Source organism: Pinus tabuliformis, chromosome X, assembly GCF_031772625.1.
Source record: "Pinus tabuliformis cultivar Carrire ecotype Pingquan chromosome X, CPIR1, whole genome shotgun sequence".
Lineage (NCBI taxonomy): Eukaryota > Viridiplantae > Streptophyta > Pinopsida > Pinales > Pinaceae > Pinus > Pinus tabuliformis.
In genome coordinates, this window is record NC_142308.1 from 687,086,525 (window position 1) to 687,112,233 (window position 25,709).

Consider the following 25,709-nt stretch of genomic DNA (forward strand, 5'->3'; position numbering starts at 1 on the left):
GCCTCAAATACTGCGACTTCCTACACAAGTACACCTAGGATGAGATGGAGTTCTTAGACATCTCCTTGCTTGACACGACGTACTGATACATTGTCAAGATTGAGCAGGAGTTTAAATAGAAAAAGAGAGACTTTGGATCCATGAATCCAAAGCAAGGGAAAGGCACCCCCAAACCGCAAAGCAAAGGGAAAAACCAAGGCGGGGCAACCCACGATAACCCGCTGAAGCCACAAGAAAATAACAACACCACGAAGAAAATGAAGAACACACGAAAGTGGTGTAAGATCCATAAGAGCTCCACTCACAACACAAGTGAGTGTCGGGCCAAGCAGTCATTGGTGGCCGAGCTGAAGACTTTTGAGTCAGACGCATGTTTCGGCTCTGAGTCAAAAACCAACAAGCCAAATGACAAAGGGAAGTAGATCATTAACGTAGAGCCCAATGCCACTGTGACCACCACCAAGTTCTAGAATATTGAGCCTGAAGATTCAGAGGAAGGGGAACGCCTATTCCACTCACAGATGTGGGCGAAGGGTTCTTCGCTGCAGTTCATTGTCGACAACAGGAGCCAAAATAATCTCATTTCAATAGAGGTTGTGAAGTGGCTAGGCCTATTGACTACAACACATCCATAGCGATACACCATCGGGTGGCTTTATCAGGGAGGAGATTTTCGTGTTAGCCCGGAGTGTCGCCTTCCCTACAACATCAAGCCCTTCATGGATGAGGTATTGTGTGATGTTGAAGTTTGTGATGTATTATTAGGACAACCATACTTGTGGAAGTAACATGTTGTATATGAGGCTAGACCTTGGTTTGTTATTATTTCTTAGGGTAGTAAGTTATACAGGATACCGCAGGTAGCCCCGCCTACCGCCATCTCTTTGATCACTCCTAAGAAATCCAGTAAGATCATCTCCCAACTTGGGAAATTTGTTTTCTTTTTTATCTGCTCTCAAAGTAAGGGAAAGATCATAGCCACATCCATAACCCTCGGAAGGGTTCCTCCACGCAGTAGAAATAGGTGGATATGATCATGGAATAATACAAGGACATCTTCTCCTCACCCATAGGGGCACCCTTGCACTGTTAGGTCAAGCATTCGATCAATCTGACTCCCGAAGCACCTCTACCCAATGGGACAATATATCGTCACTCCATTCTAGAAAATGAGGAGATCAAGCAAAAAATCTAGGATTTGCAGCAAATCTAGGATTTGCTGCAAAAAGGGCACAGTCGACCAAGTTGCTCGCATTGTGGGAGCCCAATTATGCTTGTACAGAAGAAGGATGGGACCTCAAGGATTTGTATTGATTATCGGGCAATAAACAAAATCACTGTCAGGAACATGTATCCAATCCCATAGATTGATAACCTTCTGGACCAACTCAAGGGGGCCAAGTATTTCAGCAAGATCGATATGAAATTTGGCTATCACTAGGTTCCAATAGATCCCACAGATGTATGGAAGACTGCCTTCAAATCCAAGGAAGGCCCTTTTGAATGGCTGGTTATGCCCTTTGGGTTGACAAATTCCCCTAATACTTTTATGAGGCTAATTGATGACATCTTGCGGCCCTTCGCCAACTCATTTGTGGTTGTTTATCTAGATGACATCCTCATCTTCAGCGAGAGTTGGGAAGAGCACTTGCAACACATTCGGTAGGTCCTTCGAACCTTTCGGCAGCACAAACTATGTGACAACTTGGAGAAATAAGCCTTTGGCATGAGCTAGGTCCAATATTTGGGTTACATGATAGATGAGCGTGGCATGCATGTGGATTCGACTAAGATCTAAGTCATTCGGGATTGGCCAACCCCAACCACTCTAATGGAGCTTCGCAACTTTTTGGGCCTTGCAAATTTTCATTGGAGGTTCATGTTGGGATTCTCCCATATCACTTGGGCTTTGAGTCAGATTACTAAGGGCGGGGCGAAAGAAAAGTTTTCCTGGTTCGATTCCCAACATAAGTCGTTCGTTGAGTTGATGCATCGACCCTAGTCTGCAAGGTACTCACACTGCCAGACCTGCAGCAGCCATTTGAAATCGAGATAGACGCCTCAAACTATGATATTGGTGTAGTCCTCACCCAACACGAGAATCCAGTGGCCTATCATAGTGAGACACTTTCCGATACAATTCGGAAGTACCCCACACCTATGATAAAAACATGTATTCCATCGTGTAGGCTTGCTAGCAATGGAAGCATTACACCCTAGGGAAGGACATGGTCATCCACACCGATCATAGACCTCTTAAGTTTACGTAGACACAAGGGAAATTGCAGAACGATCAACATCAAAAGTGGTCTACATATTTGCAACAATTCCAATTGAACATTAAATACAAAAATCACAGTAGCAATAATGTTGCAGACTACCTCAACTGACCCTCAGTTGTAAGACTGACTACTATTCTCAACTCTTGTGGCCACGAGACCTTTGGATGCCACAACTATCCAAAAATGATCTAGAGTTCGCCTCCACATTCTAGATGTTGGTAGATGGAAAGAAAGTTCCTTATTTCCACCTCCAGGATGCATTGTTATGCTACTTGGGCCACCTTTGTGTTCCTTCAAGCGAGCGTGCCAAACTGATTTGGGAGGCACACTACATTCGGGTCGCAGGACACTTTGGTATGGAGAAAATTTTGGCTATACTTCAAAAGTACTTTTATTGGCCCAAACTCCAGATCGATGTTGGGAAATATATCAGATGTTGCACTGCCTGTGCCATCGCCAAGCCAACTATCAAGAAGCAAGGCTTGTAAACTCCCCTGCCTACTCCCAACCAGCCGTGGGAATCCATATCCATGGAATTTATGTCTAGCCTCCCTTCTACCAAGCATGGTAATGGATGTGTATTTGTGGTCATGGAAAATTTTTCTAAGATGGCTATATTGGTGGCCTACAAGAAGAGTATCACAGCAGAGGAAATTGCAAAACTCTTCTTTGAACGAATATGGGTATATTTTGGGATCCCATAGACCATTATATCAGATCGGGATAGCAAGTTCTTGAGCACATTCTGGTCAAGCCTCTGGACACTATTGGACACCAAGCTCACCAAGACGACTGCCTTCCATTCCCAGACTAATGGCCAGATGGAAGTCGTCAATAGGATGATAGTGCACATACTCCACTTATACAACTCTAAGCATCCACAAACCTGGGATGAGAGTCTTCCCTATGTGCAACACAATTATAATAGAGCTCTCCATAGCTCGACTGGTCACAGTCCCTTTCAAGTGGGTCTTGGATTTCAACCATTGTGTCAGATTGATGTTTCCATGGCTCATGCGACTACACAGACATAATCCACACATGTATTGTCTCAGGTTGATAAAGTGACTAGATTAATTGAATGCACCCAACACATCTGCCAACAGGTTCACGACATCTTGGAGAAGTCAAATGCCAAGTACAACCAGCGACATGATCAACATAGAGTGCCACACAAGTTTGAAGCGAGCGACAAAGTTTGGTTGCATTTACAGAAATAACACCTTACAAGAGCCCATCGGAATTTACACCACTCCAATATGGTCCTTACACCATTACCAAGGCTGTAGGAGACAATTCTTTTGAGCTCAACATTCCCCCATTCCTTGGCCTGCACCTATTGTTCAATGTGGACCGCCTTCGACCATACTTCCCACCATTACTAGTGGTTATATCTATAATTTGTTGCGTTACTATTTAAGTTAGTATTAGTGGTATCAGAGTGGTCTGCTCTTTCTTTATTTTTCTTTGCATGTACCCAACGAAGTTGGGATATAAGGAGTTAGGGCTTGAACCTTTGCAAGACCAGCCTCACAAATCCTGACGACCTCCCATGGCAGAAGAGAAGAAAGATGAGGGGGCAGGAAATCCTTTCAAAATCTTGTTCGAAGAACCCCTCGAGCAACAGAGGAACGCGATGATGGATAACTTGGCCGAGATCTTTCAACAACTACCCAAGGGCGACATATCTCCTTCCAGAAGCTACTCTAGAAGTGCCACACACTTTAAGGTACAAGTTAACTTTGACATCCCCATATTTCAAGGTCAGATAGATGCGAACACCGTAGATAAATGGTTAAATCTGTTAGAAGGATATTTTTGTGTTCATGATTTTTCCAGCTAGGAAAATATTACTTTTTCACTTCTCAAAGCCGCCCCCCACGTCAAGGACTGGTGGGAAACCTACCATGAGAAGAAGGATGAAAGTACATCCTCACTATTTTAGGCCGCACCCACTTGGAATTTGTTATGGGATTCCATTAAGGAGAAGTACTACCCTGTTGGGAGCTATGAGGATAAATACATAAAGTGGACCATGTTGTGGCAGGGAAGGGACCAAGACGTGCCAAATTTTAGCAATGTTTTTCATACCCGTCGCACGATGTTGGTATCAAGGATTCTAAGAAAAATTTGGTACTCAAGTACTGCGACTGCCTACAAAGGTACAACTAGAATGAGTTGGAGTTCCTGGACATCTCCTTGATCGACACAATGTACCGATACCTTGTTAATATTGAGAAGAAGTTTAAACAAAAAAGGCGAGACGTTAGATCCGTGAATCTGAAGCAAGAAAAAGGTGCCCCCAAACTGCAGAGAAAAAGGAAACGCCAAGGCAGGGAAACACATGATAACCTGCTGAAGACGCAAGCAAAGAAAAACACCACGAAGACAAAGAAGCATACAAAATAGTGGTGTGAGTTCCATAAGAACTCCACTCACAACACAAGTGAGTGTCAGGCCAAGCAGTCACTAGTGGCCGAGTTGAAGGCTTCCGAGTAAGACACATGTTTTGACTCTGAGTTAGAACCTGACAAGGGGAATGACAAAGGGAAGAAGATCATTGACACAGATCCCAGTGCCACTGTGGCCACCACCAATATCCAGAAGATTGAGCTTGAAGATATAAAGGAGGGAGAACACTTATTCCACTCACAGATGTGGGTGAAGGGTTTTCCACTATAGTTCATTGTCAACAGCGGGACCAAAAGAACCTCATTTTCAACAGAGGTCGTGAAGCGACTGGGCCTACCGATTATAGAACATCCACAACTATACACCATCTGGTGGCTTCACCAAGGACGAGATCTCCATGTGAGCCAAAAATACTGCCTTCCCTACATCAAGCCCTTCATGGATGAGGTACTGTGTGATGTTACTCCTCTTGAAGTTTGTGATATATTATTAGGACAACCATACTTGTGCAAGTGACATGCTGTATATGAGTCTAGACCCTGCTCTATTATTATTTCTTTGGGTAGTAATTTATACTGGATACCAGAGGTAGCCCCGCCTACCACCATCTCTTTGATCTCTGCTAAGCAATGCAGTAAGATCATCTCCCAGACTGGGACATTTTTTTTCTTTCTAATACGCTCTCAAAGTAAGGGGAATATCGTAGCCACATCCATGGCCCTTGGGAAGGGTTCCTCCACGCAGAAGAAGGAGGTGGCTATGGTTTTGGAAGAATACAATGACATCTTCTCCTCACCCATAGGGATACCCTTGCACTGCTAAGTCAAGCATGTGATCGATTTGACTCCCGGAGCACCTCTACCTAATGGGCCAATATATAGTTGCTCCATTCTGGAAATTGAAGAGATCAAGCCAAATCCAAGAGTTGCTTTAAAAAGGGCACATCTGACCAAGTTCCTCACCTTGTCGGAGCCTAATTGTGCTTGTACAAAAAAAGGATGGGACCTAAAGGCTCTCAGATTAGGGGATTTTTGAGGTCTAAAATGGGCCTCCTAAGAAAAATGTACAACCAAAATAAACTTTATAAGAACCAATAGGATTCACAATTATGATCTCAACCATGGGGGATGATTCACCATTTCTGGAGTAAAAATGTAAAAAGATTAAAAAATAATAAAATAATAAAACTATTTTTTCAACTCGTATTTTCAACTTATCTCCCTAATATTTTACTCAAATTTCGAGTGGGAGTACTCATTGGATGCAAAATTTAGTTCCTTATCCAAACAATACCCATTTTACATACTTTCGATGGACCTTGCTACAAAAAAATGAGAAATACATGAAAAACATGATCGCAATCACATTTTTCATGTATTTCTCATTTTTCGTGTAACAGGGTCCATCAAAAGTATGCAACATGGGTACTCCTTGGATGAGGAATCAAATTATTCATCCAACGAGTGTTTCCGCTCGAAATTTGAGTAAATCCATAGGGAGATAAGTTGAAAAAACAATTTTTTCTTTTTTTTTTTCACTCTAAAATTTGATGATGTCATCTAATATTATTTTATTATTTACGCTATTATTTTATAATTTCCTTAGGAGGCCCATTTTAGATCTCAAAAATCCCCTACTGACATTGATTATAGGGCAGTAAATAAAATCATTATCAGGAACAAGTATCCAACCCCATGGATTGATGACCTTCTGGAGCAACTCAAGGGGGCCAAGTATTTAAGCAAGATCGATATGAAGTCTGGTTATCACCAGTTTCCAATAGAGCCCACAGATGTATGGAAGACCACCTTCAAATCTAAGGAAGGCCTTTTTTAATCGCTGGTTATGCCCTTCTAGTTGACAAATGCCCCTACTACTTTTATGAGGCTAATGAATGATATATTGCGGCCCTTCACCAAATCATATGTAGTTGTTTATCTAGACAGCATCCTCATCTTCAACTAGATTTTGGGAGAACACTTGCAACACATTTGACAGGTCCCTCAAACCCTTCGACAACACAAACTGTGTGCGAACGAGTATGGGTACATTTTGGGATCCTGCAGACCATTATATCAAATCGGGATAGCAGGTTCTTGAGAACATTTTCATCAAGCCTTTGGACACTATTGGAAACCAAGCTCACCAAGTCGTCTGCCTTCCATCCCCAGGCTGATGGCCAGGCGAAGGTCATCAATAGGATGATAGTGCACATAGTCCAAATGTACAACTCCAAGCATCCACGAACCTGGGATGAGAGTCTTCCCTATGTGCAACACAATTATAATAGAGCTCTCCATATCTCGACTTGTCGCAGTGCCTTTCAACTGGGTCTAGGATTTCAAACATTATGTCTAATTGATGTTGCCATGGCTCATGCGACTACACAGACATAATCCACACATGTATTGTCTGAGGCTGATAAATCGACCAAATTTATTATATGCATCCAACAGATCTGCCAACAAGTTTATGATGTCTTGGAGAAGTCAAATTCCAATTACAAGCCGTGACATGATCAACATCAGGTGCCACACAAGTTTTAGGTGGGAAAAAAGTTTGCTTGCATTTGTAGAAAGAATGCCTTACTGGAGCCCATCGAAAGCTCAGTATCACTCTGATATGGTCCTTAAACCCTTACGAAGGTTGTGGGAGACAATTCCTTTGAGCTCAACATTCCCCCATTCCTTGGCCTGCAACTAGTGTTCAATGTGGACCACCTTAGACCGTACTTCCCACCATTACTAGACACATCAGACATTGCAGAACAACTCAAACCAACAAAGTTGAACCCAGACTGCATGGAACAGGCCACAACTGATCATATTATGGACACACAGGTCGAAAACACTTTCGAGCAGAGGATCCAACTATGTCGGGTTGTCAAAGCTGGCCAACGCCTACACCAAGGCAAGTGGCTCACTAGGGACCAAGTTCAGAAGAAGTTTCCCCATTTCATGGAGGAACATAACGCAATGGGGACCATTGCCTCCTAAGGGGGGAGGGCTATTCCAGGTGGATGTTGGTGGTCACCCACCTATTCCACTTGGATCCCCACCACTGTCTCTTTTAGTTTTTTAGTTTCCTTAATTGTAGCACAATTTACTATTTTTGGCAGTTTTTCGGGTCCTGCACTTCTAGAGCCGTTTTGAGGCCCTAAACAACGTTCTTTGTGAAAGCCAGGGTCAACATGGGTATTTAATTGATATTGACCACTCTAAAGTTGTAGTCCCCGGATAGATCTAACGAGGTATTATGCGCGTTAAACAAAGATAATATGCCAAAGTTACAACCCCAGGAAGTTGATGTACCAATTTACCCAAATGGGACCCATATTTTTGGCGCTTCATCTACTAGGGTTAGGTTTTTGGATGTTTATGGTTTTCCATTGTTTCTCAATAATAAATAGGTCTTCGAGCCTCATTGTAACATAGTTTAGAGGCATGTGGCCGCCACATCTCTTCTCAGAGATAAGCTACCATCGCCTGATCTAGTCTTATTTCCATTCTGTTTGTAAGCATATTTCAGTATTTGATATTAACGAAATGAAGTGTTATTTCTGCTGCATCTTTGTATTTATGGTTATATCTATAATTTGTTGCATTCATGTTTAAGTTTGGCTCAGTGGTATTAGAGAGGTTTGCTCTTTATTTGTTTTTCTTTGCATGTCCCCAACGAAGTCGGGATATAAGGAGTTAGGGCTTGAAATGGTCGAACCTTTGCAAGACCAGCCTCACAAATCCCGATGACCTCCAATGGTGTAAGAGAAGAAAGACGAGGGGGCAATAGATCCTTTCAAAATCTTGCTCGAAGAAGCCCTCGAGTGATAGAGGAACGCGATGATAGACAACTTTACCCAGTTCCTTTAGCGACTACACAAAGGCGACACATCTCCTTCCAACAACTACTCTAGAAGTGCCACACCCTTCAAGGTACAAATTAACATTGACATCACATATTTGACGGTTAGATAGATGTGGACGCCATAGATAAATGATTAAATCTGCTAGAAGGATATTTTTTTTCATGATTTTTCTAGCCAGGAAAATATTACTTTTTCACTTCTCAAACCCACCCCCCACATCAAGGACTAGTGGGAAACCTACTGTGAGAAGAGGGACAAAAGTAAACCCTCACTATTTTTGGCTGCACCCACTTAGAATTCGTCTAGGACGCTATGAAGGAGCAGTACTACCCTGTCTGGAGCTATGAGGATAAATACATTAAGTGGACTACGATGTGGCAGGGAAGGGACCAAGACGTGCCGAAGTTTTCCAATGTTTTTCATACCCTTCTTACAAAGTTGCGTATCAAAGAATGTGAGAAATGTTTGGTACTCAAGTACTGCCCTACACAGGTATATTAGGGATGAGATGGAGTTCCTAGACATTCCTCGCTTAGCACAATGTATCGATACACTGTCAAGATTGAGCAAAAGTTTAAACATAAAAAGTGAGACTTTTGATCTGTGAATCTGAAGCAAGGGAAAGGTGCCCCCAAACTGCAGAGCAGAGGGAAAATCCAAGGCAGGGTGAACCAAGATAACCTATTGAAGCTTCAAGTAAAGAACAATAACATGAAGACAAAGGACACATGAAAGGTCACCACTAAGATCCATAAGATTGAGCCTGAACATCGAGAGGAGGGGGAACACCTATTCCACTCACAAATGTGGGTGAAGGGTTCTCCACTGGATGCCATTGTTGACAATGGGAGCCAAAAGAACCTCATTTCAGCAGAGGTTGTGAAGTAGCTAGGCCTACCGACTACAACAAATCCACAACCATACACCATCGGGTGCCTTCACCAAGGACGAGATATTTGCGTCAGCCAACAGTGTCGCCTTCCCTACAACATCTGGCCCTTCACGGACAAGATACTGTGTGATGTTGTTTCTCTTGAAGTTTGTGATGTATTATTAGGACAACCATATTTGTGGAATTGACATGTTGTATATGAGTCTAGACCCTACTCTGTTATTATTTATTTGGGTAGTAAGTTATACAGGATACTAGATGTAGCACCATGTACCGCCATCTCTCTGATCTCTACTAAGAAATGCAGTAAGATCATCTCCCAAACTGGGAAATTTGTTTTCTTTCTGATATGTTGTCAGAGTAAGAGGTAGATCGTAGCCACATCCATGGCCCCCGGGAAGGGGTTCCTCCAGGTTGCAAAAACAGGTGGATACGGTTGTGGAATAATACAAGGACATCTTCTCCTCACCCACAGGGGTACCCTTGCACTGTTAGGTCAAGCATTCGATCGATCTGACTCCCCAAGATCCTCTACCCAATGGGACGATATATCGCCACTCCATTATAGAAAATGAAGAGATCAAACAACAAATCCAAGATTTGCTGCAAAAAGGGCACATTTAACCAAGTTCCTTGCCTTATGGAAGCCCGATTGTGCTTGTACAAAAGAAGGATGGGACTTGGAGGCTTTGAATTGACTATCAAGAGCTAAAGAAAATCACTCTCAGCAACAAGTAGTCAATCCCACGGATTTATGACCTTCTGGACCAACTCAAAGAGGCCAAGTATTTCAACAAGATCGATCTGAAGTCTGGCTATCACCAGGTTCTAATAGAGCCCACACATGTATGAAAAACTGCCTTCAAATCCAAGGAAGGCATCTTTTAATGGTTGGTTATGCCCTTCGGGTTGAAAAATGCCCCTGTTATTTTTATGAGACTAATGGATGACATCTTGCGACCCTTCACCAACTCATTCGTGGTTGTTTATCTGGACGACATCCTCATCTTTAGCAAGAGTTGGGAAGAACACTTGCAACGCATTCAATCGAATGCTTAAACACCACAAAATGTGTGCTGACTTGGAGAAATGCACATTTGGAATGAGCCAAGTCCAATATCTGTGTTTTATCATAGATGAGCATGGTGTGCATGTGGATCCGACTAAGATCCATGTCATTCGGGATTGGCTAGCCCCGACCACTCTAAGAGAGCTTTAGAGATTTTTGAGCCTTGAAAATTTTTATCGGAGGTTTGTGTTGGGATTCTCCCATATCACTCGGGTTTTGGGTAAGATTACTAAGGGCGCGGTGAAGGAAAAATTTTCCTGGTCTGAGTCCCAACAAAAGGCATTTGTTGAGTTGAAGCACAGAGTCTACTCTGCACCAGTACTCACACTACCAGACCTGCGACAACCATTTGAAATCGAGATAGACACCTCGAATTATGCTATTGATGCAATCTTCACACCGCACGGGCATCCAATGGCCTATCACAGTGAGACACTTTTCGATACAATTCGAAAGTACCCCACCTATGATAAAGGGATGCATTCCATCGTGCATGCTTGTCGGTAATGGAAGCATTACATTCTGGGGAAGGAGACGGTCATCCACACTGATCACTGACCTCTTTAGTTTATGCAGACACAAGGGAAGTTGCAGAACGATCGACATCAGAAGTGGTCTACATATCTGCAACATTTCCACTTGAACATTAAATACAAAAAGGGCACCACCAATAATGTTGCAAACTGCCTCAGTTGACCCTTAGTTGCAACACTGACTACTGTTCTCAACACTTGTGGCCACAAGATCTCTGGATGGACAGGACTATACAAAAATGATATAGAGTTCGCCTCCACATACCAGATGTTGGTAGTGTTGAGAAATGGAAACAAGAAAGTCCAGTTTAATTTGTCCTTGAATTAAACTGTGAATTAAAATAGAATTCTTTTCTCATAGCAATTTAAAAATAATTAATTAAGTTTAATTAACTTAATTAATTTAGGAAATTCGAATTGGAAGTCTTTTAGATGACATGTATATTTTCCCCCTAACTTATAGGAGTTAAGGATGAGTTATGAATGAATTGTAATTAATTAACTCAATTTATTGAGGTAAGTCTAGTTAAATTAGTTCCAATCAGTTTCAGGAACTAATAGAGAGTAAACAGTCAGTTGGGACACTAGTGACCTAATTAGTGCTACTCTAGTTAACTGAAGATTACACCATCAGAAACTCATGCATGTTGATTCTGAGAAAGACCCAATTGAGACTAGAGTGCAGGGACAATGTACTATTTGTTTTAGATTTTTCTGAGTTGCACTGATAGTGCATGCATTTAGGAACTGATCCTTGAGGGATTGTGCTATTTTTAGAGGCTTTATTTCCCTTTAATACAAGCTATTCTCCATAGGAATTACGCATTGGAATAGAGACTTGGAGAGCTCGTGAAGAGGCTAAGATTTGGCCTTGAGCTTTCTTATGAGTTGGAGATTGATTTTTCTGAGTGTTGGGATTGTTCTAGAGAGAACAAGCATTGTAATTTCATCTTGATTTTTCGGATTAATACAAAACAGATAGTGGGTTTTTGAGTTGTAGCTTTCCTCGGATATTTATTGTGTTATGCTCCTTTGATTATCTTCCTCTATTGATTATTGTTTGCTCGATGTTTATGGTCTTCTACTGTAAAGAGTAGAAGTAGATTATCGTCTTTTGTTTTGGTAGATTACATGAGCTTGTGAACCTACAGGTTTTTCTACATGGTATCAGAGTGAGATTGTTTTTTGGGCCGAGAGTTTGCAAAGAATTTTTGAGAATTTATGTGAAAATTTTCAGAAACAAATTGAAGATTTGGATTCCTTGGGAAAAGATACTCAAATTCAAAATAAAAATCTGCGGAACTGGAGTTCGAATGAGGGAGATGTCGCTGATTTAAAATCAGCTCTCTAGAGGAGATTTCGAAGTTTTGAGTTTCTGGGTTACAGGTGAAAGTCAAATTTGCATACATACTTTAGGATCAGCAGATGGAATTCCATGCGTTGAGGTTTGAGTATGCCTTGGAAGGCATCTCGAATTTTATATCTGAAGGGACAAGATGGAGGTTGTGTTAGAAGATAATGGTTTGAAGTAATTCATTGATCAAGAAGTCCCCAATCCAGTAGCTATGGATGCACAAAACTTGGCTGAATGGAAGATGTGTGTGGCAAAGGCAAGGCGGATAATCCGTGAGGGAGTTAGAGACCACATTGTCTCGAGTATCCATGGCAAGGAAACTCTGCATGCTATGTGGAAAAAATTGACGGACTTGTATCAGAATAATAGTGATCAAGGGAAGTTGGTACTGAAGGATAAACTTTGTCAAATCAAGATGGAGAAAGGAGAGATGATTGCAAAGTACTTGACCAATTTAACTCAATGTCGAGATGAACTTGGAAGTGTTGGAATCACAGTTACTGAGGAGGATGTGGTGAGCCTTTCTCTTCTTTGACTCCCAAAGAGTTGGCATAGTTATCAGGACTTTGTCAATGATCGGGAGAAGCTGCCAGAGAAGGTACACTTGAGCAAGTTGATACATGCAAGGGTTGTACTTTCAAAAAATATACCAAGTCTTCCTTTCGAGATAGAGATAGTCGAGTAGAGTCTATTCTGGAGAGATTCCTTTCAGATGTGTTTGGACCATTATCAATAGTGTCCACTGCCAAACACAAGTATTATGTTATATTTGTGGATGTCTATTCTCATAAATTCTGGATATTTTTCATGTAGAGAAAGGATCAGACATTCACAAAGTTTTGTGAATTCAAAGCATTGGTTGAGAAAGAGTCAGGTAAGAAGGTTAAAGCTCTACGAAGTGATAATGGTGGAGAATATGTCTCCAATGAGTTTGAGAACTTCTGTGGAGCAGAAGGGATTAAAAGGGAGTTGACGGCACCTCATAACCCTCTACAAAATGGGGTTACCGAGAGGAAGAATAGGAGCATAGTAAGGGCAGCAAGGTCGATGTGCATGGTAAGGGCCTACCACTACACTTGGGGACTGAGGCATGCAACACAATAGTTTATGTTCAGAACCGTAGCTCGCATCGGATACTTGAGAGTAAAACACCAGAGGAAGCTTATTCCAGTAAGAGGCTAGATGTTGGTCACTTTAGGATTTTTGGTCATCGATTTATTTCCATGTGACCAAAGATGCACAAAAGAAGCTTGAGCCAACAGTAGAGTTGGGGATATTTGTGGGGTACACTGATACTCCCCACAAATATCGGGTGTACATGCAAACCAATCAGATTACAGTGGTTTGCAGGGATGTCAAGTTTAAGGAGGAGAAGGCCATGCGGGTATCCCTTGAGGGGGAGCTTGAGCTACGTGTGGAGGAGGAAATTTTAGTTCCTAAGGTTGAGGAGCCTCAGATTGATGTGGAGTAGCCACATGCAGAGGTTCCGGGAGTGGAGACATCTACTTAGGCAGAGTCTTCCAAAGAGGGAAGAAAGCGCACTAGAGAGGCTGATAGATTTTTGGATGATGCACGGGAGAATGTAGGAGAACCCTCTTCTTAGCGCAAATAGAGGAGGTCACCAGAGAGGTACATTGGATACATGGCACTTATGGGTGCATGTGTTGTGACAGAGCCATCTTCCTTTCAGGAAGCAGTGCAACAACCAGTTTGGGTTGATGCGATGGTGGAGGAGTATGACTCCATAGTTCGAAACAGTGTTTGGGATGTGGTCCCGAGACCAGAGGACAAGTCAGTTGTGAGATCCCGTTGGCTTTACAAGGTAAAACAAGCTACATATGGTAGTGTGGAGAAGCATAAGGCCAGATTTGTGGCCCGTGGATTTTCACAGGTAGAGGGGATTGACTATGATGAGACCTTTTCTCCTGTTGCAAGGTACTCATCTATTAGATCTATTTTGGCACTATCTGCACAGATGGGTTGGAGTATCCATCAGATGGATGTGAAGACTGCCTTCCTCAATGGAATGATTGAGGAAGTGGTGTACATATAGCAGCCTGAAGGTTTTGAAACCTTGGACTGTGAGTTGCATGTGTGCTGACTCAAGAGAGTGTTTTATGGGCTGAAGCAAGCACCCCGTTCTTGGTACACCAAGGTAGATAGCTACTTCACTGGGTTGGGCTTCTCAAAGAGTGAAGCAGATGAGAACCTGTATCACACAGTGGTTGAAGGTAAGCTGTTGGTCATTATACTTTATGTAGATGATCTCATACTGACAGGTGATGAGAAGCTCAACAAATATTGCGAGGAGGATCTTGCAAGAGAGTTTGAGATGAAGGACATGGGGCTCATGCATTACTTTCTTGGCATGGACGTATGGCAGGAAGATGGGGAGTTGTTTGTTTCTTAGGGAAAGTATGCCAATGAGACACTCAGGAGATTCCGCATGGAGAGAAGTAAACCCATGGAGACTCCTATAGATGGTAAATGGAGGAAGGAGGATGCTACTTCAAGAGAAGTAGTTGAATCTACTGTTTATAGGCAGCTTGTGGGTTCACTCATTTATTTGGTGAACACACGACCAGATATGTGTTATGCAGTTAACCAACTTAGTCAAGCGATGGTTAGGCCTACCAAGCTATATTGGAAGGCGGAAAAACATGTATTGAGATACCTCAGAGGCATTACTCAGTTTGGGTTGTGGTACATATGGACAGAGGGAGTGAAGCTTCAAGGCTTGACTGATGCAGATTGGGCGGGAAGTCCATCTAACAAGAAGATCACATCAGGAGGGATCTTTAGTATTGCGTTAGCTATAGTTTCTTGGTACAGTAGGAAATAGAGATCGGTTGCACTCAGTTCGGCAAAGGCAGAGTACATAGATGCAAGTCAAGTAGCATGTGAGGCTATCTAGATAAGGAAGATCATAGTTGGTTTGTTTGGTCAGCAGATGGATCCGACAGTGATTTATTGGGATAATCAGAGTTGTATCAAACTATTTGAAAATCCAGTTTTTCATGTTTGGTCCAAGAATATAGATATCCGGTATCATCATATCAGAGATTGTGTATTGAGGCAGAGCATGTTGTTATATTACATTCCACAGAGTAGCAAGATGCTGACATCTCGACAAAGCCATTGCCAAGATGTAAATTCGAGTTTGACAGAGATAGGAGTGTTGAGAAATGGCAACAAGAAATTCCAGTTTAATTTGTCCTTGAATTAAACTGTGAATTAAAATAGAATTCTTTTCTCATAGCAATTTGAAAATAATTAATTAAGTTTAATTAACTTAATTAATTTAGGAAATTCAAATTGGAAGTCTTTTAGAAGACATGTATATGTTCTCCCTAACTTATAGGAGTTAAGGATGAGTTATGAATGAATTGTAATTAGTTAACTTAATTTATTGAGTTAAGTCCAATTAAATTAGTTCCAATCAGTTTCAGGAACTAATATTGAGTAAACAGTCAGTTGGGACACTAGTGACCTAATTAGTGCTACTCTGGTTAACTGAAGATTCCACCATCAGAAACTCATGCATGTTGATTATGAGAAAAGAACCAATTGAGAGTAGAGTGCAGGGACATTGTACTATTTGTTTTAGATTTTTCTTAGTTACACTGATAGGGCATGAATTCAGGAACTGATCCTTGAGGGATTGTGCTATTTTTAGAGGCTTTATTTCCCTTTAAATACAAGCTATTATCCATAGGAATTACACATTGGAATAGAGAATTGGAGAGCTTGTGAGGAGGCTAAGATTTGGCCTTGAGCTTGCTTATGAGTTGGATATTGAATTTGTTGAGTGCTGGGATTGTTATAGAGAGAACAAGCATTGTAATTTCATCTTGATTTTCCAGATTAATACAAAACAAATAGCAGGGTTTTGAGCTATAGCTTTCCCCGGATATTTATTGTGTTATGTGCCTTTGATTCTCTTCCTCTATTGATTATTGTTTGCTCGATGTTTATGGGCTTTCGCTGTAAAGAGTAGAAGTATATTCTTGTCTCTTGTTTTAGTAGATTACATGAGCTTGTGAATCTACAAGTTTTTCTACAGGTAGATGGAAAGCACGTTTTTTATTTCCACCTCCAGGACGCATTATTATGTTACCTGTGCCACCTTTGTGTTCCTTCAATCAAGTGTGCCAAGTTGATTTTGGAGGCACACTACAATCGCGTTTCAAGACACTTTAGTGTGGAGAAAGTTGTGGTTGTACTGCAAAAGTACTTTTATTGGCCCAAACTCCGAATGGATGTTGGGAAATATATTAGATCCTGCACTTCCTGCACCATCGCCAAGCCAACCATCAAGAAGCAAGGCCTATACACTCCCTTGCCTAATCCCAACCAGTCGCGGGAATCTATCTCAATGGACTATATGTCTAGCCTCCCTTCTACCAAGCATAGTAATGATTGTGTATTTTTGGTAGTGGACATATTTTCTAAGATGGTTATATTGACGGCCTGCAAGAAGAGTATTACAACAGAGGAAACTGCCAAACTCTTATTTGAACGAGTATGGGTACATTTTGGGATCCCGCAAACCATTATATTAGATCGGGATAGTAGGTTTCTCAACACATTCTGGTCAAGCCTCTGGACACTATTGGACACCAAGCTCACCAAGTCGACTGTCTTCCATCCCCAGACTGATGGCTAGACAGAGGTCGTCAATAGGATGATAGTGCACATACTTTGCATGTACAAATCCAAGCATCCACGAACCTGGGATGAGAGTCTTCCCTATGTGAAACACAGTTATAATAGAGCTCTCCATAACTCGACTGGTCGTAGTCCTTTTCAGTGGGTCTAGGATTTCAACCATTGTGTCTGATTGATGTTGCCATGCCTCATGCAAATACACATACAGAATCCACACATGTATTGTTTGAGGCTGATAAAGTGACCAGATTTATTGAACACATCCAACACATCAGCTAGTAGGTTCACGACATCTTGGATAAGTCAAATGGAAGGTACAAGCAGCGATATGATCAACATAGGGTGCCACACAAGTTTCAGGTCAACGACAAAGTTTGGTTACATTTGCAGAAAGAACGCCTTACCAGAGACGATTAGAAACTTTGACCACTTCGATATGGTCCTTACACCATTACCAAGGTTGTGGGAGACAATTCTTTGTAGGTAATCATTCCCCCATTCCTTCGCCTGCACCCAGTGTTCAATGTGAACCGCCTTTGACCATACTTCCCACCATTACTGGACACATCAAGCATTGCAGAACATCTCACACCAACAGAGCTAAACCCATATTGCATGGAACAGACCACACTTGATCGGATTATGGACACATAGGTCAAGAACACTCACCAATAGAAGATCCAACTATATCGGGTTGTCAAAGCTGGCCAAATCCTTCACTAAGGCAAGTGGCTCAACAAGGACCAAGTTCAACGTAAGTTTCCTCATCTCATGGAGGCAGTCAACGCAATGGGGACCATTTATTCCTAAGGGGTGAGGAATGATCTAGGTGGATTTTGGTGGCCACCCACCTATTCCACTTGGACCCCCCCTACCATCTCTTTCATTTTTCTTAATTGTAGCACAATTTACTATTTTTTGTAGTTTTTCAGGTCCTAAACTTTTAGAGCCGTTTTGAGGCCCTAAATGTCGTTTTTCGGAAAATCGGGGCCAATGATGTAAAATAGTCAATGTTGGCCACTCAAAAGTTGTATTCCTTTGATATATATTTCTAACAAGGTATTGTGAACGTCAAACAGAGATCATATGCTAAATTTACGAGCCCAGGAATTTGATGTATCAATTTACCCAAATGGGGCCCATGGTTTTGGGGCTTCATCTCCTAGGGTTAGGTTTTTGGATGTTTAGGGTTTTCCATTGTTTCTCAATAATAAATAGGCCTTCGAGCCTCACTGTAACATAGTTCAGAGGCATGTAGCCACCACATCTCTTCTTAGAGTAAACTATCATCGCCCGAGCTAGTCTTGTTTCCATTCTGTTCGTAAGCATATTTTAGTGTTTGATATTAATGAAATGAAGTGTTATTTCTGCTACCTCTATGTATTTATGGTTATATCTGTAATTTGTTGCATTCATTTTTAAGTTCAGAGTAGTGGTGTCAGAGCGGTCTTCTCTTTCTCCGTTTTTCTTTGCATGTCCCCAAGGAGGTCGGGATATAAGGAGTTAGGGGTCAAACTGGTCCAACCTTTGCAAGACCAGCGTCACAAATTCCGACGACCTCCCATGGCGGAAGAGAAGAAAGATGAGGGGGCAGGAGATCCTTTCAAAATATTGCTCGAAGAAGCCCTCAAGTGACAAAGGAACACAATGATGGACAACTTTGCCCAGATCCTTTAGTGGCTACCCAAGGGTGACGCATCTCCTTCCAGCAACTACTCTGGATGCGCCACACCCTTTAAGGTACTAGTTAACTTTGACATCTCCATATTTTAGGGTTAGAGAGATGCGGACACCGTAGATGAATATTTAAATCTGATAGAAATATATTTTTATGTTTATGATTTTTCCAACTGGGAAAATATTACTTTTACACTTCTCAAAGCGCCCCCCACGTCAAGGAGTTGTGGGAAACCTACTGCGAGAAAAAGGACAAATGTAAACCCTCAATATTTTCGACGCACCCACTTGGAATTCGTTCTGGGACACCATCAAGGAGCAGTCCTACCCTGCTGGGAGCTATGAGGATAAATACATACAGTGGACCACACTGTGGCAAGGAAGGGACCAAGACATGCCAGAGTTTACCAATGTTTTTCATATCCTTTGCACGAATTTGGGTATCAAGGCTTCTGAGAAACATTTGGTACTCAAGTACCACGACTACCTACATAGGTGCATCCAGGATGAGATGGATTTCCTGGACATATCCTCACTCAGCACGATGTACTGATACACTGTAATGATTGAGCATAAGTTTAAACATAAAAAAGAGAGACTTTGGATCCGCGAATCCAAAGCAAGGGAAAGGAACCCCCAAACCATAGAGCAAAGGGAAAAGCAAAGGCGGGGTGAAACAGGATAGCCCGTTGAAGCCGCAAGAAAAGAAGAACACCACGAAGACATAAGAGGACACATGAAAGTGGTGTGAGTTCCATAAGAGCTCCACTCACAACACAATTGAGTGTCAGGTCAAGTAGTCACTAGTGACCAAGCTAAAGGCCTTCGAATCAGAAACATGTTACGAATCTGAGTTAGAACCCAACAAGAGGAATGACAAAGGGAAGTAGATCATTGAAGCAGAGCCGAGTGCCACTATGGCCACCACCAAGATCTAGAAGATTGAACCTGAAGATCTAGTGGAGGGGGAACTCTTGTTTCACTTACAAATTGGGGTGAAGGTTTCTTTGATGCAGTTCATTATCGACAACGAAAGCCAAAAGAACCTCATTTCAGTAGAGGTCGTGAAGTGGCTGGGCCTACTGACTACAACACATCCACAACTGCACACCATCGGGTGCCTTCACCAAGGACGAGATCTCCGCGTCAGCCAATAGTGTCACCTTCCCTACAACATCAAGCCCTTCACAAATGAGGTATTGTGTGAGGTTGCTCCTCTTGACATGCTATATATGAGTCTAGACCCTGTTCTATTATTATTTATTCAGGTAGTAATTTATACAAGACACCGGAGGTAGCCCCGCCTACCGCCATCGCTTTGATCTTTTCTAAGCAATGCAGTAAGATCACCTCCGACATTGGGAAATTTGTTTTCTTTCTGATCCACTCTCAAAGTAAGGGGAAGGTCATAGCCACGTCCATGGTCCCCGGGAAGGGTTCCTCCACACAACATAAACAGGTGCATACGGTCGTGGAAGAATACAAGGACATCTTCTCTTGACCCATAGGGGTACCTTTTCACTATTAGGCCAAGCATTTGATCGATCTGACTCCCGAAGGACCTCTACCCAATGGGCCGATATATCACCAATGCATTCTGGAAAAGGAAGAGATCAAGTGGAAAATCTAGAAATTGTTGCAAAAACGGAACATCTGACCAAGTTCTTCACCTTGTGGGAGCTCGATTGTGCTTGTATAGAAGAAGGATGGGACATGAAGGCTCTGCATTGATTATTGGGCACTAAACAAAATCACTGTCAGGAATGGGTATCCAATCCCACGAATTGATTACCTTCTTGACCAACTCAAGGGGGCCAAGTATTTCGGCAAGATCGATCTAATGTCTGGCTATCATGAGGTTCAAATATAGGCCACAGATATATGGAAGACTACCTTCAAATCCAAGGAATACCCTTTTGAATGGTTGGTTATGCCCTTTGTGTTGACAAATGCCCCTACTACTTTTATGAGGCTAATGGATGACATCTTACGACCCTTCACCAACTCATTCGTGGTTGTTTATCTGGACGACATTCAGTAGGTCCTTCAAACACATTCGATAGGTGCTTCAAACCCTTCGACAACACAAACTTTGTGCTAACTTGGAGAAATGCACCTTTGGTGTGAGCCGGGTCCAATATCTGGGTTACATCATAAATGAGCGTGGCGTGCATGTGGATTTGACTAAGATCCAAGTCATTCGGGATTGGCCAGCCCCATCCACTCTAACGGAGCTTCGAAACTTTTTGGGATTTGCAAAATTTTATTAGAGGTTCGTGTTTGGATTCTCCCATATCACTTAACCTTTGAGTCAGATTACTAAGAGAGGGGAAAAAGAAAATTTTTCCTGGTCCGAGTCCCAACATAAGCCGTTCATTGAGTTGAAGAACCGACTATGCTCTGCACCGACACTCACACTGCCAAACCTGCAATAACCATTTGAAATTGAGACAAACACCTTAGACTACGCTATTGGTGAATTCCTCACCCGACACAAGCATTCAATGGCCTATCATAGTGACACTTTTCGATAAAATTTGGAAGTAACCCACTTATGATAAAGAGATGTGTTCCATCGTGAAGGCTTGCCGGCAATGGACACATTACTTTCTGGGGAAGGAGATAGCCATCCACACTGATCATCGACCTCTTCAGTTTATGAAGACACAAGGGAAATTACAGAATGACGGACATCAGAAGTGGTCTACATATTTTCAACAATTCCACTTGAACATTAAATACAAAAAGGGCAGCACCAATAATGTTGCAGACTGGCTCAACAGATCCCCAGTTGCACCACTGACTACTATTGTCAACTCTTATGACCACAAGACCTCTGGATGGATGCAACTTTACAAAAACGATATAGACAGAATCCACGCATGTATTGTCCGAGGTTGATAAAGTTACTTGATTTATTGAACACATCCAACACATCCGCTAGTAGGTTCACGACATCTTGGAGAAGTTAAATGCTAGGTACAAGCAACGACATGATCAAGATCGGGTGCCACACAAGTTTCAGGTGGGCGAAAAAGTGTGTTTGCATTTGCAGAAAGAATGCCTCCTTACCGGAGCCCATCGGAAGCTCATACCACTCTGATAGGGTCCTTACTTCGACCATACTTCCCACCATTACTGGACACATTAGGCATTGCAAAACATCTCACACCAACATAGTTAAACTTAGACTGCATGGATAAGGCCACAAATGATCAAATTATGGACACATAGGTCAATAAAACTCGCTAGTAGAAGATCCAACTATATCGGGTTGTCAAAGCTGGCCAACTCCTGCACCAAGGCAAGTGGCTCACCAAGTACCAAGTTCAATAGAAGTTTCCCCATCTCATTGAGGAACTCAACGCAATGGGGACCATTGCTTCCTAAGGGGGGAGGACTGATCCTGATGGATGTTGGTGGCCACCCGCCTATTCCACTTGGACCCCCATCACTGTCTCTTTGATTTTTTTAGTTTCCTTAATTGTAGCATAGTTTACTATTTTTGGCAGGTATTTGGGTACTAATTTTCCAGAGCTGTTTTGTGGCCCTAAACAATTTTTTTTGGAAAATCGGGGCCAACTTGGGACATGAATTGATGTTGGCCACTCGAAAGTTGTATTCCTCGAATAAATTTTTCTAAAAAGGTATTGTGCGCGTCAAACAGACATCGTATGCCAAAGTTATGACCCCAGGAAGTTTGATGTACCAATTTACCCAAATGGGGCCCATAGTTTTGGTGCTTCATCTCCTAGGGTTATTTTTTTGGATGTTTAGGGTTTTCCATTGTTTCTCAATAACAAATAGGCCTTCCAGCCTCATTATAACACAATTTAGAGGCATGTAACCTCCACATCTCTTCTCAGAGATAAGCTACCATCACCAGAACTAGTCTTATTTCCATTATGTTTGTAAGCATAATTCATTATTTGATATTAATGAAATGAAGTGTTATTTCTGTTGCATCTTTGTATTTATGGTTATAGCTGTAATTTTTTGCATTCCTGTTTAAGTTCGGATCAGTGGTATCAGAGTAGTCTTCTCTTTCTCTATTTTTCTTTCATGTCCCCAACGAGGTTGGGATATAAGGAATTAGTGCTCGAACTGGTCGAACCTTTGCAAGACTAGCCTCGCAAATCTCGATGGCCTCCCATGGTGGAAGAGTACAAAGACGAGGGGACAAGATATCCTTTCAAAATATTTCATGAAGAAGCTCTCAAGCGACAGAGAAACACGATGATGGACAACTTTGTCCAGATCCTTCAGCTGGTACCCAAGGGCAACACATCTCCTTCCAGCAGCTACTCTAGAAGCGCCACACCCTTTAAGGTACAAGTTATCTTTGAAATACCCATATTTGAGGCTTAGATAGATGCAGATGCCGTAGATAAATGGTTAGATCCACTAGAAGGAGTTTTTTTTGTTCATGATTTTTCCAGTCGGGAAAAAATTACTTTTGCACTTCTCAAATTCTCCCCCACATCAAGGACTGGTGGGAAACCTACTGTGAGAAGAAGGACGAAAGTACAATCTCAGAATTTTCGGTTGCACCCACTTGTAATTCATTCTGAGATGCCATCAAGGAGCAATACTACCCTGTCGATAGCTATGAGGATAAATACTTAAGGTGGACCATGCTACGATAGGGAAGGCACTAAGACGTGCCAGAGTTTACCAATGTTTTTCATACCCTTCGCACGAAGTTGGGTATCAAGGGTTTTGAGAAACATTTGGTACTCAAGTACTGCGGCTGCCTACATAGGTACATCCAAGATGAGATGGAGTTTCTGGACGTCTCCTCTCTCGACACGGAGTATCGATACGTTGTCAAGATTGAGTAGAAGTTTTATATAGAAAAAGTGAGACTTTGGATCCACGTATCCGAAGCAAGGAAAAGGCACCCCCAAACTGTAGAGTAAAGGGAAAAGCCAAGGTGGGGTGACCCAGGATAACCCACTAAAGCCGCAAGAAAAGAAAAACAACACGAAGAGAAAGAAGGACACAAGAAAGTGGTGTGAGTTCCATAAGATCTCCACTCACAACACAAGTGAGTGTCAGGCCATGCAATCACTGGTGGTCGAGCTGAAGGCTTCCGAGTCAGACGCATGTTCTGACTCTGAGTCAGAATTCGACAAGGGGAATGACAAAGTGAAGCAGATCATTAACGCAGAGCCCAGTGCCACTGTGGCCACCGCCAAGATCCAGAATATTGAGCCTGAAGATCCATAGGAAGGGGAATGCCTATTCCGCTCATAAATGTGGGTGAAGGGTTCTTAGCTGCAATTCATTGTCTACAGTAGGAGTGAAAAGAACCTCATTTCAGGAGAGGTCATAAAGCGGTTGGGCCTATTGACTACAACACATCCACAACTGTACACCATCGGGTGGCTTCACCAAGGATGAGATCTTCGCGTCAACCAGTAGTGTCGCCTTCCCTACAACATCAAGCCCTTCATGGATGACATACTATGTCATGTTGATCCTCTTGATTTTTTTTTATGTATTATTAGGACAACCATACTTGTGGAAGCGACATGTTGTATATGAGTTTAGACCCTGTTATGTTATTATCTCTTTGGGTAGTAAGTTATATAGGATACCAAAGGTAGCCCCGCCTACCGCCATCTCTTTGATCTTTGCTAAGAAATGCAGTAAGATAATCTCCTAGACTGGGAAATTTGTTTTCTTTCTAATCCGCTTTCAAAGTAAGGAGAAGATCATAGCCACATCCATGGCCCCTGGGAATTTTTCCTCCACACAGTAGAAGCAGGTGGATACAGTTGTGGAAGAATACAAGGACACCTTCTCCTCACCCATAGGGGTACCCTTGCACTATTAGGTCAATAATTTGATCAATCTGACTCTCAGAGCACCTCTACCCAATGGGACGATATATCACTGCTCCATTATGGAAAATGAAGAGATGAAGCGGAAAATCTAGGAGTTGCTACAAAAAGGGCACATCCGACCAAGTTCATCGCCTTGTGGGAGCCTGATTGTGCTTATACAGAAGAAGGATGGGACCTAGGGGCTCTCCATTGATTATCAGACACTAAACAAAATAAATGTCAAGAACAGGTATCCAATCCCATGGATTGATGACCTTCTGGACCAACTCAAGGGGGCCAAATATTTCAGCAAGATCGATATGAAGTTTGGCTATCACCAGGTTCCAATAGAGCCCACATATGTATGGAAGACCGTCTTCAAATCCAAGGAAGGCCTTTTTTAATGGCTGGTTATGCCCTTTAGGTTGACAAATGCCCCTGCTACTTTTATGAGGATAATGGATGACATCTTGTGACCCTTCACCAACTCATTCATGGTTGTTATCTGGATGACATCCTCATCTTCAACAAGAGTTGGGAAGAACACTTGCAACACATTCGACAGGTCCTTCAAACCCTTCGGTAGGACAAACTGTGTGCCAACTTCGAGAAATGAACCTTTGGCATGTGCCAGGTCCAATATCTGGGTTACATCATACATGAGCGTGACGTGCATGTCGATCTGACTAAGATCCAAGTCATTCAGGATTGGCAAGCCTCGACCTCTCTAACAGAGCTTCTTAGTTTTTTGGGCCTTGCAATGTTTTATCGGAGGTTCGTGTTGGTATTCTCTCATATCACTTGGCCTTTGAGTCAGATTACTAAGGGTGGGGTGAAAGAAAAGTTTTCCTGGTCCGAGTCCCAACATAAGGCGTTCATTGAGTTGAAACACCGACTCTTTTTGCACTGGTACTCACACTGCAGACCTGCAGCAGCCATTTGAAATCAAGACAAATGCCTCAGATTATGTTATTGATGTTTTCCTCACCCAACACGGGCATCCAATGGCCTATCATAGTGAGACACTTTCTGATACAATGCAGAAGTACCCCACCTATGATAAAGAGATGTATTCCATCGTGCAGGCTTGCCGAAAATGGAAGCATTACATTTTGGGGAAGGAGACAGT